A 19,557-nucleotide genomic window follows, 5' to 3' on the forward strand; every position below is an offset into this window, starting at 1 on the left:
TTTTTAGAAAATCTGGGAGAGAAAGAAGGAAATGGTTAAAATCACTAACTTAGAATAAAAAATGAGCAACAGCCTTGGGGTTGGATTTACAAGGTCAGCTTAGTATACTAGCAGCCATTTTACGTTTAACTCCAAATGTAATTTTTTTTTCTCTCTCTCTCTCCCTACAGGAAACATTTAATTCCCCAAATACCAAAGTTTCCACTGGTAAAGTTTGCCAGGTGCCATGGCACTGGGCTTGCACAGATAGACCTTCACCTGCAGTTTGAAGACTCTGAGTTGCATGACATCTGTTTCACTGACACATTCTCACTCTTCTCCAGAGAAAGGGATCCTGCAGCCACACCTGCAGCCTGATTTCCCTCCACCTCCCTACTTCTCCTAACAAAATGCAGTCAGACAATCCTCTTCACTACCTACTGGTTCTTCTGATAATCCTTGAGATCAAATCTCTGCTCTGCCTGTTTTCGGACAGAAATGCACAGCCAGATCTCCCCTCTTTCTGGAGACTTTGTACCAGTGGGGTACTAAGTGAGATGGGATGTAGCTGGATCAGTTAGTCCCATAAGTTATTACCAATTCGCAGTTCATCATTCACAGGATAAGGGACACAGCCCTGCCTCCCCCCTGGTGCAGGTAAGGATCCAACCCCCACAGCTGCAGGATCAACCCTTTCAGCTTCTTGTTCCCTGTGACTTAATGAATATTTATGTCTTTATTGCAGCATGGAATAGCTCAGGTCCCATGAGCACAGCAAGCAGGGGAATGTTTGATTTGTGAGCCTGAGACAGGGAGAAGCAGTGGCTGAAATTCAGGTGCCATGGGGATTTCTGTAGAGGAGGGAAGAGCCCTGATATCTGTGTAATTTAGGCATCAAGGAGGTCTGGAGGATGGCCGGTCTTGAAGTTAGCTCACAGAACAGCAGTTAGACACCTCCAGCACCCCAGTGAATTTATTTCTGGAGGCTCCAGCACAATACGTGATCCATATTCACATATTTTGATTATTCAAAAATCTTTTTACCTTGCCCAAAAATTAAGCACAAAGGGCCTAATTTTAGATGCTGCAGTGATATAACTCTTGATAAGTATCACTGAATCCGATCAACAAAACAGTGATTCAGATTTGCCTCTTTGGGAGTGGGATTTGTCCCTTACCTAACCAGGTAACAGTGTTGTCATCAGGCTAATCCATATACCTGCAGAAGAAAGTAGCTCCCTTGTTTTACTGTTGCTACAACATTTTCTCTTTGGACATTCACTGCATATCTAAAGGCTCCACAATTTACACAGAAATAGAGAGCTGCTAGTTTTTGGCTGATTTTACCTGTGCACAGGATGCAATAGTCAGTGTTCATTTTTGTGATGTAAGATACAGAAGATAAGTATAACATCCTTAACAGAATACCACAAATATTGTATGGAACAGTGCAACAGTTCCCTTTTGGGCTGCGTCTTTGCTTAGTGCACGCAGGTTTTTAATGTTAAATGTGCTCAGGAAGATTTTAAGGCCAGAGTCCATTTTCCTTTGTGAGTGACAGCCCAGGTGTTTCTTAGGATAAGGTTTCATGAGACAGCTCAGCCTTACAGCTCATCGTCTGCAAAAGCGTCGTCTCCTCACTATGGATCTTGTGGTCTAACTGTTTCCCTTGCATTCAGTTAGCTCTTTGGACCTCCTAGCAACCAGCCCGTGTCATTAAAGAGGCAAAAGATCAGAAAAGAAGAAATGAAAGTTTAGATTAGTGAGCTGATCTAGCTGAGCCAATGCAAGGGGCACAATGGGGTAGCACTGCGAACAGTGGGGGGATGTGCAGGGAGGGGGGCTGCACCATCTGCCTGTGCTACTTCACCCTCAGAGGTGAATAGATGTCATTCCTTGGTGTGACCCACCCCACAACCCTTCCGGCAGAGCTCCCTGTCTATCGTGGATGTAACAAACCAGACCTGAATGCCTTAATTAGAACGCACTACCATTGCACATCCCACAAAGCCATCTGAGATGGGGGAGAGAAAGGACCTAAGTAGTGATGCTGGCTGTGGCAGGAGAAAATGGACTGCTTTCCTTCTGTGTTTGAGCCTAATTATTGTACTGAGAGTCTGCCTTCACTGGTGTCTTGGAGCTTTAGGGCTCTGTGCTGAAAGCAGGACAAGTGCCAGTAGCAAAGGAGCAGGGTGCTCAGTACCAGAACAACAAAAACATCTTCATGAAGGCAGTGACCTGCAGGACTCTAATTAGCTCTGGTAGCAGCGGGGCCCAGCTGTGATGCTGAACACAGATCTGAAGCCTGAAGAGACTCTGGCCAGCCACAAGCAGGCTCCGTGACTGTGCCAGAAGAGAAGGGAACAGACGAAACTTCTGCTACGGTGACATGAAAGAGAGCTTAAAAGGTGTTGCGGGCTCTTGTGCCAGCTGGCTGAGTGGCTGCAGAGCCTAGGTATAGAGGCTGGTTTCTGGGAAATGTAAAGACATCTATGTTTAGTATTAGAGCTTGTGACTCATTTTCTCTATTTGCTCCTCCAGCTACACAACCAAACACAAAGGCTCCAATCTTCTTTCCTATGACCTTCAATCACATCGTTAAGATGAAATTGGGAGAGTTTATTTCAGAAATGTCACTAACTGTGATGAAGAAACTTCTGTGCTGCATTTGCCCATCTCTCCTTGAAGAACAAAGATGAGGTGGGTCACTCAAAAGGCAGATTTTTCCATCATTCTGACCTTATAGTATGGTCTCCATATTTTCTTGAATTCAGGAAGCCAATAACCTCACCTTTGTTATGTTTTCACAGATTTGGGCTTCTTTCCTTCATACTCCTCTAGGCAATTCCAGATGTATCTTCTACTTGACCCTATCGTTTTGATTTGCATGGCAGGTTGCCTATTCCTTTGCTTTTACACATTTCTTTTGTTTAACAAAGAATCCCATTCTAATCCCCTGAATTTGCCCGTGATTCTGCCATTAATCCCTTAAAAAAAAATAGTACCCACAACCCAGAGGAACAAGTATCACGAGGAACATCAATGCTAAGTACTGTTGTTTACCCATGCACTCCAAATGCATTAATAGGTTGTAAAATGGAGATGAGTTTAGGTTAAGCAGACAACTTTGTCACTTTGCAGATGACAGGCCTTTAGACTCACAAGCTAAACTAGACAATTCAAGCATGGCTTTACCACTCAACGTACTTCTCCTTATGTTCGTACAAAAGCTTGTGCAATTGTGTGTTAATGTAAAAGGCACTTTCCTTCCTGTGATTATTTATGTAATCAGTAGGAAAAATTCATGATGAACTAGACTCTGCGGGTCAGCCTCTGATCACTCTAATTTGAATGTTGGATGAAGAAAAAATGTTGCAGGCAGCCAATATCCTGAAAAGGAGAAGATCTGCAGGGACACTGACAGGGGACTGGCAGTGAGTTGTCACACCAGAATTTGCTTGTTATTTGCTGTCTTTCTCTCTGTGTATCGTCTGGTCTTTTGCCCCGAATTGCTAGCTTAGGCTCCCCCCCCAACAAGACAGATGCCTAATTTGTAGATACTAACAGGAATCAAGTCTAAGATAGACCCATTAAAACTGAGAAACTTCTGGGCATGTCTGAAAATACACTGGTGCTCGAGGCTGTGATGCTGCAGGTTTTTAGGTGCCATCAGGTTTCATGAAGGAATGGGTTTGGGTCTACCACTTGTTTGGGTCTTACACTTTAAAAAGATCTCATTGTGGCACGGGTCCACAAGGCCCATTGATATTTCTGTGTAACTCACAGGGAATCACTTCTGCCTTGCCAGCTCTGCAGTTTTGCTGGCTCCTTGGTTGGAGTGGGTGGTGGGTATACCAAATAATTCAATAAGCTAAGGCAGTCTATTTCCTAACACTGGGGAACATGTTCCAGCATTTCTCCACCCTCGTAGTAAAAAAATGTCTTCTTTATATCTAGTCTGAATCTCCTCTCTTTTAGTTTAAAAGCATCACCCCATGTCCTATTGCAACAGGCCCTTTGAAAAAGGTCTGTCCCCATTTTTCTCATAGGCTCCTTTTAAGCACTGAAAGGCCACAATAAGGCCTCCGTGGAGCCTTCTCTTCTCCAGGCTGAACACCCCAACTCTCTCAGCCTGTTCTCACAGCAGAGCATCCAGCCCTCTGATCATTTTTGTGTTCCTCCTCTGGCCGCTCTCCAACAAGTCCATGTTTGTCGTGTCCTGAGGGCTCCAGAGCTGGATGCAGGACTGCGGGGGGGTCTGACCAGAGCAGAGCAGTGGCGCAGAATTGTCTCCCTTGACCTGCTGGTCACACTTCTTGTGATGCAGGATACAGTTCTATGATAAAGCTGACCATGGGTTGATACTCTCTGTCCTGAAGCCCTCCCCAACTAGAGTAGGAGGACTCAGGTGTGACAGTGGCAGAGTCTCATAGGAACCTTGTGCAGTCCAGAAAAACAGTTTTATTGACACTCTTCGAAGTGAGGTAATCAATGGCTTGATATCCAGCCGGTGATCAGCAATAAACAGGGCATTGGGAGGTGAGATGCCATCTGTGACAGTGTGTCTGGTTTGGGCCTCCAGCTGAAGAGGGATAGGAAGAAAGTGCAACAGATCTAATGGAGTGCTACCAAAATGGCATGAAACTGGGAGCTCACGGCTCACAAGGAGAGGCTGAGGGAGTTGGACGTGTTCTGCCTTTGTGGAGGGAAGGCTAAGTGACACACTGGTAACTAAAATGGCTTGATGGGCAGCTACAAACATGGAGACCCAAATCCTTGGTAGTGCCAGGTACTGTAAGAAGGGCAAAGACCATAAAATGTGATTTGGGGTTTCAGTTTGAACATTAAGGAAACATGTTTCAGCTGGAGGGCACAGCAGTGGAAGAGCTCACCAGAACTGTTGTGCAATCTCCATCTTTCAAGGTTTGCAAGTCTCAGCTACACAAAATCATGGACCTGGTCCCATGTGGGTGAGAATCCAGCTGAGTAGGAAGATGGAGACTAGAGACCTCCGGATGTCCATTCCAACCAATATTTATGTGATTCTGTGATTTAGGCAATCCTGGGCATTTTTGTAGCTGTTATCGGTAGCATAAATACAGTCCCAGACTTCTGAAATACGGCTGAGTCAGACCAGGAGGCTAGAACAAAAAAATCTGAGAGGAAAAGTTTTGCTCTAAAAGCTAATGCACCAGAAGACTGGAAGAATTTTATTCTTATGCTGGTATAAGATGAAATGCCTGTTCACTATCACATTAAAAGGATTGACTGTGAGTCTCCTGTCATGGTACAAAGAGCTGAGGATAAGTTCAGAAGGAACCTGCTGGAAGGAGACTCTGCATGCTGAAGTGGTGAAAAGCTGCCTCTCAGCTGACAGCTGAACAAAGTCTTTTTATGCTCTGAAATGATTCTTATACAGACTGAGGAGCTATTGTGTGTAGGGAGCCCCATCCAGCTCTTGACAGTGGTAGTGCTCTGGATTAAAATGTTAGGAAGAGAGAAGGAAATACCCTGGGGAAAGAAATCAACATTAATTCTACTGTTACTGGGTTTGGGAGTGAGTAATACCAAAGTCTCAGGCTTGCAGTCGTCCATGTAGCGATAGCCCCCAATTTTGTCTACAACAAAGAATTCTGCTGTCAACATACACACACATCTACACCATCTTTCAAATATCTTCTAGCACCATTCATCAGTTACTTCCTACATGATTAACACGTTCCTGATGAGTGGGCAAAAGCAGCATTTCCAGTTTTCACTGTACAACAAGTCTTTGACTGTATGGGCTGGCATGGAGAGCAAATGGTGCATGGACATTGCACCTAATCCTGGGTGTCAAGCCAAACAGCAGATTGAAGCTCTGGCAGGCACACATCAGTGTGCATGGATATGAAACCTAAAAAAGAAATAAACTTGTAGATCTCCAAGAATCTATTTAAATACAATATTTTATTCAATTCCATGTAGTAATTTATACAGTTCTCATCACCATAGCAACAGAGGTCCAGCTCTTCAAAGGTTATTTAGGTATCCTTCAGCACCCAAATCTACCAGTAGGGTGCTATTGCAGTCACGAAAATATTATTAAGCTTCCATACATTCCTGTGTATGTCCAAGGTGAATGAATGCAGATGCTGCCCATAGCTGAGAAGCTGCTAAGGACTCTGGCTCAAGCCAAAACAGGACTTGAAGACAGATCCTCAAAGTGAGAATTCCTCCACTTGACTCTCCAGTGCCTTGGAAACACCCTGGGAAGATGTTTAAATGAGCTGTGGCTCACCCAGTGGACAGCCTAGGGATAAGTACGGCCATATATTAATTTCTATACCTGCCAGTCTTGCCTTCCTGGCAGCCCCATAGAGCTTGGTGGTTAAAGCACTGCTGTGTGACAGACAGGTTCAAATTTCCTCTGAATCATTTGAAGTAGAGAAGTACACCTCCTCCTCTCACATCCTACCATATCTCTGCTTTCAGTTCTCCCTATTTGAATGAACAGTCTGAAGGAAAAAGATTTCCTCTGCAGAAGACCTTCCCCGGAGGAGAAAGGTTTGAATTTTGCCTTAAATGAAGCCAAACCAGGGAACTGAGCACAAGATTAACAATCATCTGTCATAATTTAGTTTCATTACATTTTTGTAAAGGGAAATATATGTGCAGGGGATTTTTAAAGTATACATATTTCTGTGCGTATAAATTGTACACTTCTTTGCATGCTTCCACTTAGATGAATAGTGTGTGTATATTTAGCAGCACTGTACAGATATTGCATGAATAAAGGTTGTTGTGTGCATTTTTTATTTTCCCTCTCTAAACACCTCAATATATGTTGTACACAGTGATGTTTATGTTCAGACAGTGTGCAAGGCTGTGTGTGCAAGTGCCCTGTTTGATGAGGGACGGGGATCTCCTTGGCACAACACTTATTAGTATCATCAATCATTGGGAGTGTCATTTCCAAATTCCCTTTCCCTTACCCAATTTGCTAAACCTAATTCTTTATCACACTACAAAACCCAGCATGAGAAATGGAAGTGATAATGAGAGGTGGCTTGCTCATCCACGCTCTACTGTACAGAGGCAATGTCAGCCCAGCAGCTCCAAAAGGGATTTCCCATATTCTTTTTCCTTCCATGTAGCGTGATCTGTATCTGCTCAACCCACAGCAACCAGCAGCCCATTGCATCCTTATTGCACTGTGACTTTATTTATTTCTGGCTCCTCAGTGTGCTCTTAAGTTGCTGGAGTCCCTAAGTCAAGCATCTCGCTTGATCTGTCTGCTGGTGCTGTCTGCTGGTGCTTAGATACATTTGCATCCAGTTCAGGACACCTCCAAAATGCACTTAATTAATCTCAGCAACCTAAAGGTTATATTTTTTTTTTTTTCAAGTTGCTACTAAATTAGCAAAAGACCTTTATAAAAACTTGCCTTATTGAATTTGTAAGTCCTGTCCTGCTTATGCAACTAATTGCATGTCTTTAAAACCTGGAGGGAGGAAAACAACAAACCGTGAGGGGAGTCGAAACTACTGACTCAAAACTCCCATCCCTGACATGGACAGGTCCAGGATTTCATCCTATATGTGCTGTCACTCCCATCCCATATGCAAGTCCTGTTCTTGTCAATGAATTTAACTCACCAGAAGCCATTGATTTCCCTGGGTTTATTCACAGGTTTGTCCTTCACCCAGGCTCCTAATGGAATTAATGGATCTGCATCCTGCCCACATGGACTACAGCACTGGATTGAGACCTAATTATTCATGGACGTGACTTTGTTTCACCAGCAGACCTTTAAAATATGCAGCTTCTTTTCTCAGTTGTAAAAAGGATGCCAGAGAAAGAAAACAGAAACGTATGAAAACAGCAATAAGGCAGGTCAGGAGCCCTAGCAGGAAATGACCTTCAAAATCTCATGCATGTTAAGGGAAAAAAAATCCCAAACATACAAGCTCTGTTTTTCATAAGACAGGGAAGGTATGTCCAGTATGTAAAGCTTTTAACAACAACACAAAGAATCAGTGAAGCCTGACTCTTCTATTAGATGAGGAATGAGTAAGACTCAGAGTACAAAGATGTCACCAATTAGCAGCATCTCAGCTAGAAGTGTGAATATTTTTAGAGAACTGAAAGAATGGGAGACTTATTTTTAAACAAAGAAGAGTTTTTAATCAGATGTAGAAACAGATATTATAGGGGATGCTTTACAAAAATCCTTTGGGAATTTCATTGCTTAGTGCAAGGAAGAATGGTATTTTTTTTTCTTCACTTTGGACACGTAAGATCCCCCTAGTGACAGCACAGTCCCATGGACTAGACCATTTGGGACTTCATGATCAGGCACCGTCACGATGACACCAGTCTTTGTAGGAGCACAGGAAATAACATTGTGCATCAAGGCACACAGTACTGAAGTTTTACTAAACCCAGAATCTTTATACAAGTCCAGTAAAACAGACCACTTTGGGAAGAACCTGCTCAAAAGGTGAAAAGCCACATCTGTAACTCAGGTCGACAGCAGTCAGGATTTATCAGAAAATTGGAAGAGAACGTTTCTGACACGGAAGTTGTGATAACAGGAGCTGTGTGTTGAAGGGACTATTTGATAACTGGAAGCACAGTGCTGCACCTTACCCACTCCGCATGTCCCCCTGAGGCAAGCAGGCAGATGTGCACCAAAAACTACATCACTTGGATGCCCCGTGTGCAGCAGCAAGAATCCCAACCATGAACTCAGCTATTTGATCAGAGGCTCTCAGACACCAAAGACTGCTGCTCCTTTACTGAGGAGGTACCTGTTTACTCAGCTTCCTGACTAAAAGCCATATTCAGGCAGCTATAGCTATAAATACAGGCTTGAACAGTGGTATTTGAGATTGTAAAAGTTCTTCTGAGCAGGGATTGACTACTACACTGACCCAATGTTCCTTACTCTATTCTTGGTTGGCTTTTGGGCCCCTCTGTAAAATATATTCTCCCAGGAAAACATAAAAACCCTAAAAGCTAGAAAACATCAATATCCCTCTATGAGAAATATCAAGCACAAGGGAGAACCTGTGCTTGCTACAACCTAGACCTTTACAGTAAATTTTGATCTGATGTGGTCATTTCACACCCAAAGGGATAATGCAAATGCCAATGTCCAAGGAAGTATATAATCATATTCCTTGTGTCTCATTGGATGGCCCATAAGTGAAGCTTCCTGATCAAGTCCTCTTTTCTGGGAGCTGTAAGTACCTGATAGAAAGGACTTTTAGCATAGAAGGACTACAAGGAATGAAATAAGACTTTGGCACTGAAACTGCAAGTTGCTGGTCAATGGCTGTTTGTCTTTAGACAGAACTCCAACTATCCCCACCCCAGTAAATGCTCCAATATTCAGATTGTCTTAGAAGAATGAATATTGTGTCATCCTTTTGTAGCAGACCTGTAAGGAATCATCAAATACATTGTGAGTGGAAAATTAAATGTGATTAGACACAGGCAGTAAGCCCCAATTCCTGCACGTTCTGTGCGGGCTGGGAGAAGCCCTTTTTCTCCCTCGCACCCTAAAGTTGTCTTGTTGGCTGTGTCCAGCTGAATTCCTCAGTGACACACATTGTACAGCTACTCCCTGGAGGAGCTGAAGGACTCGTAGCTTGAGCTCACAAGGTTTGACAGCTCAACCTATTTCCACGTGTGTCACATTATAGTACCCTGCCCACAAGACCAAGGTAGTAATTTCTCTGATGCAAAGTCAGCTGGTTGCTATGACAAAACTTGGGTTTGGTTTGAGTGCTATTTTGAGGCTAATGTATAACTCCTGCACCAACATCTGAGGAGGTATCAGTCAAGATTTGTTTTAGGCTCCCTATCTGAAAGGACATTCCCTAACAGGTTCCATTGTACCTAATATTTCTGTGGATCCTATCAGTATGGCACGAGAGTTACCTCTCCTGAAGTTATCCTACTCACCAGTAACTTCGGGAATAGCCACATCTATAATCTGCTATGAGAAAACATTTAAGAACATTTTACTGAGTGATGTGGCCATTTTCTCTGATATGTCTCTCAGAGGAGAAGGAGCCGCCCCTGCACAGATGACCAGTTCGAGCTACTTAACTTAGTTAGACCATAACAACCAACTGCAAAGATGATCTTATCCCCAGTGGCTGGATTTCTACTCCACCAAGGCAGGCAGAGGTTGGCCAGGTCTCATTTTTTTTTCAGTCTGTAGGATTTTAAAGAAGTCACCAAATTATTGCAGGGATAAATCTTCCTTGCATACTTTGAAATTGAAAAATATTATACTTCATGGCAGAGAATATTTTGACAGGTAAGTACTTGATGACTCACATTTTGCTTTCATCAATCATTGTAAAAGTCAGATAAGTCCAGTTAATATTGTGCCTTGTAAATTTTCTCAACATGTCTGCAAGGCTAAATGTTTCTACTATTGTATTTAGATAACTGCCGCAGCCACCTACAATTGGATAGTCTGCACTAAGAAAAACATTATTACTTTTGCAAATCCACAAAGTTATGCACTGAGATGTCATTCAAGCTGGGATGGTTATGAAAGTATTTGTCAAAATCCTCCTACTGCTCAAAAGTCTGCATAACAATTTTGGCCCACAAGCTAGCTGTACACTGGGTTAAAACACCAGCAACTTTCACCTTGGGATAAGGTTTAGTGGAACTCATCGGCTTTAATTTGCAGCTTTGAGAAGTGTAACCATCTATGTTTTATAGATTTTTCTTTTCCTATGAGAGAACTCATCAACTTTGATGTCTGTAACTATTGATCCACTGTATTAAGGGATTGGTAAAACAGATTAACCACAATAGCATGTTAATTAAGACCATGTTTCAGCTTTCCAAAATTACTTTCTTTTTGCAGGAAGCTGATGAATTGACTGACGTTAAAGACCATCCAAGCCAAGGATCCAGAGGTATAGATCAGAAGGGAAATTGTCCTCATACCCAGGAGAGTCTGGAGACAATGCAATCTTGTTTTCACAATGTCCTTTGTGGGGCTGTTAAAAACAAATCCTTAGTGGTCCTTCGCAAAGACAGAGCCCTGTCAGATCTTCAGCCAGGTTGAGACTGGATTTGCAGTGTGTGCAAATCCCAGGATGAAGGGTCAAGACTAGGAACAGGGCCTTGTCCCACAGAAATATATTTTGCCAAGTAAGCCCAGCCTGTCAAACCTGGACCATATTCGAGTTTTCTGCATTACCTTCCGCTAAATCATTCAGCTCCTTCCATCCTTAACTTTCATCTGTCTTGTCTAGTTAGGCTTCAGGTTCTTTGGAGCAGAGCCTTGTGGTGGGTTTCTGCCTGGTACAGAGGGTCTTAATCTGAGATGAGGATGCCATGGCTGCCCTTGAGTAAATTACAGTCCTTAACTGAAAGGAAAATGCAAACGTCTTGTGTGTGACTTCTCCACCTTGGTGCTCCCAGACCTCTGCTCTGGAGGAAGGACCCTCTGCCTGCCTTTCACTCCAGCTTTGCCGCGCCATTCCCAAGCCCCACTTCTGATTGCACTCTCACCCATTATATATTTTTCAAAGGTTATAAACCTCAGTGACAGCTCAGCTGGCATTAGTGTCAGAGAAGTATCTTTTCGCAGTTTACAAAAAAGAAAATGGAAAGTCGAGCGTTATTTAATGTGAAATGTGCTTGAGTGCCTATGCTGAGCTTCTCTGAGAGGCCTGAGGCTCCAGCTACCTGCAAAAGCTGATAAAAGCTGCCGTCATCGGGTGATTCAGCTCCTCTCTGTACCATGGCTTTGGCCCCGCTCTGTGTGGGCGACTCACAACACACCCGGACTCTGTTTCTGATGCAGACTAGAAGCTCAGAGCTATTCACCCAAGTTTCACTTGTGTTGAAGTTTTTGTTGGCTTTTCAGCTACCCAGTGCTCTTTTGAAGATGCATTTAGTCAGGAAAATGCTGGGAGTTTGCTTTTTATGCAATGATGTGATTTGCTTTTTAGCTATTCCATCTGAGAGTGAGAAAAATTGGATCAATGCCCAAGGGATGTCTCTCTTGCTAGGTCATGCCGTTCTGATCCACTCGCAGAAACGGACAGCACAACGTGGGTGAGAGCCACCTCCTCCAGCAGGCAAAACCCCCCTCCATTTCTCCATTGCCCCTGTTACCCATTACAAGGGTATCCAGCAGACTCTTGTCCCTTGTGGCATCATGCAAGCTGGAATGGGGCTTGGATTTCAGAAAGATATATAGTCAGTGAAACTCTTCAGAGTCATGTACATGCTTATACTCAGTTAATTCCATTTTAATTAGGGTGCTGAAAAACTGAGGAGCGTGAACTGTGCAGCTTTGGAATATTGCTTAAAAGTACATCCTTCCTGGGTAAATGGGAGTATGTAAAATGTGGATCCCTTTTAAAAGAAACCTCAATTTTATTATTGCCATGATTACCACTTTCAACATTTTCTAGAAGGGAGAGGGATATTTGGTTCAGAATTTATTTTAGCTCTTTCTATCCATTTTGCTGAACTGAATTCCTCCCCCCTCCCCAAAAGGCTTTCTTTTTAATAACAGCTGTTATTTCTTTCCAAGTGCTGGGAAGAAGAGTTCAATAAATCCCTTCTTGGGTTCCTTCCAGAAATAAAAAACATTTCGGTTGTCATTCAGGCCTGACTTTTCATTAATTCTATTTCAATGTATTTTATATGGCTGCGCGTCTGCCTTTGCAACAGCAAGGAATCTCAGTGGGACGGAGCAGCTTAATCGATCAGCAATGCTGGTCACCCAGAAAGAGTGTTAATTGGCCTAGGTACTTGAAGCATGTGACACCGCCTGACCTAATCATCAGAACTAGAGAAGTCAATAAATTAGAGGAGAAATGCAGATGGATAAAATAAGGACCTAATTTTATACAACACGCTGTGAACATTATTCCTGAAACCAGTAGAGCTATACGGAAAAGCCAAGTCAAGCATTTGCTGGGTAAGGCCCAAGGGAGCTAAGAGCGAGAATAATTTTATGTTTTCAGAGTTTCACCTTTTAGTCTTTCGTCACATAAATTTGATATGTCTTAGCAATTTGTCTGAAAGCTCCGAACTGAACCTGTGAAAATTATTCATTCGCCCACTCTAATAACCCAGTGGTGCAGCTTGCCTTGCCCCTCTGCTCCCCAGGGAGGCTCTGAGGCTGACAAAGCCAACGTGTCGTGGTCAGGGGACTGGCAAGGACGTGCCAAGGCTCACCTCCCTCTGAGAGAGGGGCAGCGTTCGCACAAAACTCTACGTCTCACTTAAATGCCACAGGTGAGGTCTCAGCTCCCTCTGCGGCAATTGAAGCCGGTGTGCTTAGACACATGGTCCAGCCAGAGAGTTTTACCTCCGACCACTGATGAGATAATAACTTCAGGCTGATAATTTAGGCCTGTAACTTAGACACACGAAGAGGCTGGTGTGAATATCTCCCACAGTGCCTGCGGTATTAGCCATCAGCAAGGCCCGGGTGCGGGCTGAAGGAGGGTGGATTGCCTTCAGAGGCCAGGCAGTCTCCTTCCAGCCTCATTAAAAGTGCTGCCACCCCAGAGCTGCAGATGAAGGACTTCAGTCCCTGGAGCTGGCGGTGGTGACTTTCCAAGTGTTGACTGTGAAGGAATTAGCATGTGCAAGCACAGGCTGCCCTGATGAGGGAGGGGAAGGTTTATCCTACACACACAGGCAGGGCTTGAGCTGAAACAGAGACAACGCTGTGGTGAAGTGTGGCAGGGTAGGAATAGGACACTTAATGTCCTTTCTGCAGGACTAGGATTGGATCTGGAGTGATAAAACTCTTCATCCCACCTGTTCTGAAGGCAGCGAGTACTGTAGTGAATTCTAAACCTCCTCTTAAATAGTCAGAAAAGGGAAAAGAGAAAAGGGTGAGACCACACCTGGAATATTGTGTCCAGTTCTGGGCCCCTCAGTTCCAGCAGGACAGGGAACTGCTGGAGAGAGTCCAGTGCAGGGCAACAAAGATGCTGAAGGGAGTGGAGCATCTCCTGTGTGAGGAAAGGCTGAGGGAGCTGGGGCTCTTTAGCTTGGAGAAGAGGAGACTGAGGGGTGACCTTATTAATGTCTATAAATATACAAAGGGTGAGTGTCACGAGGATGGAGCCAGGCTCTTCTCGGTGACAAACAATGGTAGGACAAGGGGTAATGGGTTCAAACTGGAACATAAGAGGTTCCACTTACACTTGAGAAAAAACTTCTCAGTGAGGGTGACAGAGCTGGCCCAGGCTGCCCAGGGAGGTTGTGGAGTCTCCTACTCTGAAGACATCAAAACCTGCCTGGACACCTTCCTGTATAACCTCATCTGGGTGTTCCTGCTCCAGCAGGGGGATTTGACTGGATGAGCTTTCAAGCTCCCTTCCAGTCCCTAGCATTCTATGATTCTATGATTCTATGAAATAAACAGTAAATGCATCTGACAGGCAATGTGTTAAATGGAGGATGGTACAGAGCATCCCCCGCTGCCTGTTGTGCTCATGGGGAAGCATTAGCACATGAACAGCTCTGGGTTGCACAAGCCCCTTCAGAGGGAGACATCTGCAGTGGCCTAATCGGGCAGGGCTGTGTCTGCCCTTTGGTGTCTATTGGAAAGGACAACTCGGGGACCTTCCTAGAGAGGATGCAATGAGAAAAAATCATGCAAGCCCTGCTTGGGGTATAGTCCTACCGGCAGACAGCTATGGATGTGAGAACTCGTTGGTGTGTTTAATGCCCACAACTGTCCTCTCCTGTTGGGACAGGGCAGGTGACACTAGATTCTCACCAGAGACAGGAAAACAGGCAACATATGTCAACCCCCAGGCGTGGAACCATTAGGACTGACACCCCAAGGATAATGATGCTTAAACCACATCTATCACAACCCTTTGAACACTCATTTAGGTTCTAAATTACCTTCCAGTTTTTGTCTTTGAGGCTAACGGTAGGCAGAGTATTTGTGACTATCTCTGCAGCCATGAAGCTCCTCAAAGGCTGAGGCGATTTTGTGATTAAACATTTCTGGACATGGTAGGTGGTAATTTTTTTCCCTCAGAACTCAGCAGGTGGCAAATGCACAGAATCCAGCCCCAGTTTTTATGCAATGAAAAACAAAAATTGAGAGTTTCTCACTCAAACCAGAAGCTGTGGGGTCTGGGCTACAGTCACAGCTTGGGATAGACAAGCCCCATGAAATGGTCCAGAGGTCCTGAAAAGCAAAATTTCGGGGACTTTTTATATATACATACATATATATATATATATATTTTTTAACCAAATATTGCATTTTTTTTCAATAGAAATCTGTCAGTTTTGCAGTTGAATCTCAAGCTAATTGGAAAGTGGACATCTTCGTTTTTTTTTTTTTTTAAAAAAAACAATTTAAACTTTTCCAATTATTCCTTAAATGAGCTCCAGGAATCCTTACAGCAACTCAAGTATCTTGACATGATATTTTGTGTGCTGACACACTCTGTATAGCCACACTAGGGAGAGAGAAGAATCAACTGCAGATTGCGCCACTGTCTACATGCACATCTTGGTACTGAACAAAAATGAACATCGCCATCCCTGTTTTATATGTGGCACAATGCAAGTATTTGTTTATCCTTGACTTTCCATTAGGAAACCGAATTTACTCACTTCCTCTTTAGAACTTTGTCCCTAGCTACCTCCCTTTTATTAATTTAAACACATCAAAAATCGCAGCTACAATGGGAGCGAGCTTACTGGGAGACTACCAGGTTTGCAGTTTCCTACCAGTTAGAACCATCTTGTGTTAGTGGAGTCAGTGGAGGGAACTGGTGGGAGACCCATTGCTACCAACTGGGTGCAGGGACACCAGGACAGGCAAAATAACTCCCAGCTCCTAGCAGAGCCAAGATGGTAGCAAAGGGGTGGATGTCTCCTACACCAAAAGCTACAGATGCCCAACCATGAGTAAGTGAACCTGTGCCTGGTAGGAGTGCTGTGACGCTATTTTATGCAGCACAAATGTCTGGAGGTGCACTTATCCATCTGTTGGCTATCCACATAGCTGTGCTCTTGTTTTCTGTATTTTTTTCCCTGTTGTTGTTGTTTATGTATATAGAGATCTGTGATATATATATCTCACAGTTCCAGAGAGAGCTGTACAGATAAACATCTGCAGGCAAGGTATGGTCCACCCTGGGACGAAAACACTGTGTTAGCAGAGAAGTTAACATAAATTTGCAGGCAAAAGTCACAGGCACAGTCTTATTAGTTGCAACTGTTCAAAAAATGTGTTCCGAGACAGTGGACTTATTTATGTTAAGTCAACTACAGAAGGAAAGTGGAGCAGGTTATAGTATCCTGGCAGACAGGAAGAAGAAAAAAACATAAAGAAAAGGAACCATAAAGCCTCCCAACCAGCCAGGTGAAAAGTGCAAACCTGTCTTGTCCCCTGCTTTCAATAGCTTGCTTTTTCCCAGAGCCAACAAAAGTGATCTGTACCACATCCCTTGCCTGCTGGCCTTTCAACGGGGAAGGAAGAGTTTTAAATAACAATAATAAAGCTTTCCATTTGTATTTTAATAAGGAAACATTCCATTTTATCAGATTACGAGGCCTGTCACGATTCACCTCTGAGCCCTCCATTTGGCTAATGAATTTATGCTCCTGTGTCTAGGGGCATAAGATCTTGTCCTTCACAAACTGATGCTTTTATCAGAATATCTCACACTGAGGCCATGAGAGGGAAGAAATCCCTGCTCAGCTTCACTGGTGCTGGTTTCTCCTTCCTTCTGTGCTTGGTGCTGCAAGAGGACAGGTCACCGCTCAGACCTGATGCTGCTCTGCTAAAGGGCTGCTGCCCTGTCTCAAAGCCTTTGAGGTCAGGAGGGACCATGGTGTGCTATGAAAAAACACCACACCTTTGTCCTTTCTCAAATCAGGAGCTGCTTACCCTGATACAGTGCAAAAAGCTCCTTCATTGATTCAACTTAGGCACAAACCGAGTGGAATAGGCTCTCTCATCCTGCACCTCAAGGTTAAACAAGAGTGAAATTTTGGTTGAAATGTGGCCAAAACAAGGCTGGACCTTGGCTGCAGTTGGGCCAGGAGGTGATTCTGCATCTCCGGTGTGGATTGGGTACTAACTCGTATGGCCGCAACGTCACTCAGGTGGTTTCAACATTTGTTAAAGATGGGATGTCTCCCAATCCCAACTATTCCTGAGCCATTTCACACCCTGCCAGGGCAGCTTCTCAGCTCTGGTTCAGGACCCCAGAGGTGCTGCCCACCACCTGTGCTCCCATCATGAATACCTGGCAAAATTAAATTCGAAGATGGCAGAAGAGCAAACCTGTGTCACAGCACATGCAGCAGCCCTAAGAGCTGGAATGCTGTGTGGTATTAGTTTTATAATCTCTGGCTAAAAAGATAAAAATAAAAGTGGGTGTCGTGTTTTTTTTTTTTTTTCCTATGCAGTTTCAAAATGTCTGTAGTTCAAAATGCTCACACAAACTTAGCCTATACCTGGGCAATCCTCACTGTCAGCTCTGCCCTGCAGTCCTCCTGGCCCATCAGAGACGGTCTGTGGCACCTGGGTCCAGCAGATGCCACTTGGCAGTGCAAACCTCCCGTAAGAGACGCAGCATCCCTGGCCTGAGTCCAGGGGACACCTAAAGCCCAGAGCCAGGTGTGAGTCCTTCCACATCTTGTGATGTTCTCCTTCTTCAAGAGAGGTTATTTCAGTAATGTCCTGCCTATCTAATGCCCAGTCTGTATTTTCCACTGGGAACATTATTTTTCCACTTCCAACAATTTTAGGCTAAATAACTCACCGCTGCTTTTCCCTCTCTGCTCATTTGGAAGGAAGCCAAAAGGACTAGCAGAGACTGCCACTTAATTTTTAGCTGTATGGATGAGGGAAAGCAAATCCCACCCTCTATCCCTGAGTTACAGACTGAAGTGTTGGGGAGCAGATGGGATGGGCAGAAGAAATTGTGTGTGTGTGTAAGTGAATATTTATTCAAGGGCTTATAAAAACGTTATTGATACACTGCTTTGCTGTTATCTGTCTTCTCCTGGAAGGTCTATCCTGCACATAAGCACCAAGTATTCCCCAATCCTGGGTATGGGCAAGAGGAGTTTATAAAGATCCTGCTGCTTCTTTTACCTCTCGCCCAACACTGCATATCTCACTGTCCATTAAAGGGAAACTCAGACAACTAATTAAATTACTTTCCTACGACTTAAAAAACTTAATAATATTAAATGAGCTTTCACAGACGCCAAAAGTAAAAGCTATAATGGCATTTTCAGCCAGCATTAAGTTGTTAATCCATTGCCATACATTAGAAATAGTGTAACACATGCGGTATCGGCCATCTCTTTAGAACCAGCCTTTCGAATGTCATGGTCTCCATGACTCATGTTGGTCAGACCCAGCTAGACCTGCACATCTAGTGGCAGGAGTCTGCTTTAGGATGGGGAGAATAACACTGGTTATGTGTGGCAGGGCTGTTTGTGCCAGCCATTTAAATAAGTCCTGCTTTTGCAGGACTGGAATTTACCGAGGAAAATTGTAAAAGCTTTTACAAGACAGCATTCTGCTAAAAAAGGAGCTTTGTGGGTATTTCTGTGGTTTTGTACACATTAGAAGTCGTGTTAGCAACTTAAAGAAAAGCAAGTTTGGATGTGTGCAGAAAAGGAAGAGGTGTGAAAGTCTCCCAGGGTAAATACCTACAGCACTGACAAAAATCATGTTATTTTTCTTACCAGTAAGACCCAGATTATTAGAGACTGGAACATGTCAGGTTAATGTGATGATCTTAAAGGTCTTTTCCAACCTGAATGATTCCATGATTCCACGCCCAGGCAGTGAGACGACAACACTGGCAGATCACTACAAAGGTGTCCATCCCATTCCTTGGTCAATGTCACAATATGGGGTTCCTGCTGTAATGTCTCTGTTGTAGAGCAAGGATCCACATTTTTCCTGCAGAGAGCATGCTAACAGCAGTCTTACCTTCAATATATCTGTTCTTATGCCTTAAACCCTCATGTCAGAGTGGTACCAGCCTACAAAACATGCCCATCTCCATTTGGCATCTTGGCCATGAGGGATATAAGGGAGGTGGAAGTTGAGCCAGGCAAGAATTTGGCACCACTGAGGTTCCAGGCAAGATGTGGTATAGAGTCTGGTTTAGCAAACACAGCTGTAACAAAACCTTTCAGAACAAAATACCAGAAACTGTACAAGCCAGCAGTGCATCAAAAATGTTTTCTTTCCCAAGTCATCTCATTATCTCATTATGTTGTTATAGTGTCTTTCCTCCCTCAGCCTCAGAGAAAAATAAAGGAGGTCATTTAACATGACAGACATAACCTAAGGGTTTCTCCAAAAGCTCAGCATTTAGTGCTATACCTGCAAGGAAGGCCAAGTCCTACCTGACTGCTTAGGAACACAGTCTGGCTTGATTAGCTGTCTTTTGGCTTGACTGCCTCTCTTTTGGCTCTTTGCAATGGAGCTATATGGGATGGGCAGAACTGTAATTCATTTCAGATGAATCCTAATAGACCCCAACTTGTTACTTCGGCTACTATAATACCTTATTTAAAAAAATA

This window comes from Columba livia, chromosome 2, assembly GCF_036013475.1.
Source record: "Columba livia isolate bColLiv1 breed racing homer chromosome 2, bColLiv1.pat.W.v2, whole genome shotgun sequence".
In the NCBI taxonomy this organism is placed as follows: domain Eukaryota; kingdom Metazoa; phylum Chordata; class Aves; order Columbiformes; family Columbidae; genus Columba; species Columba livia.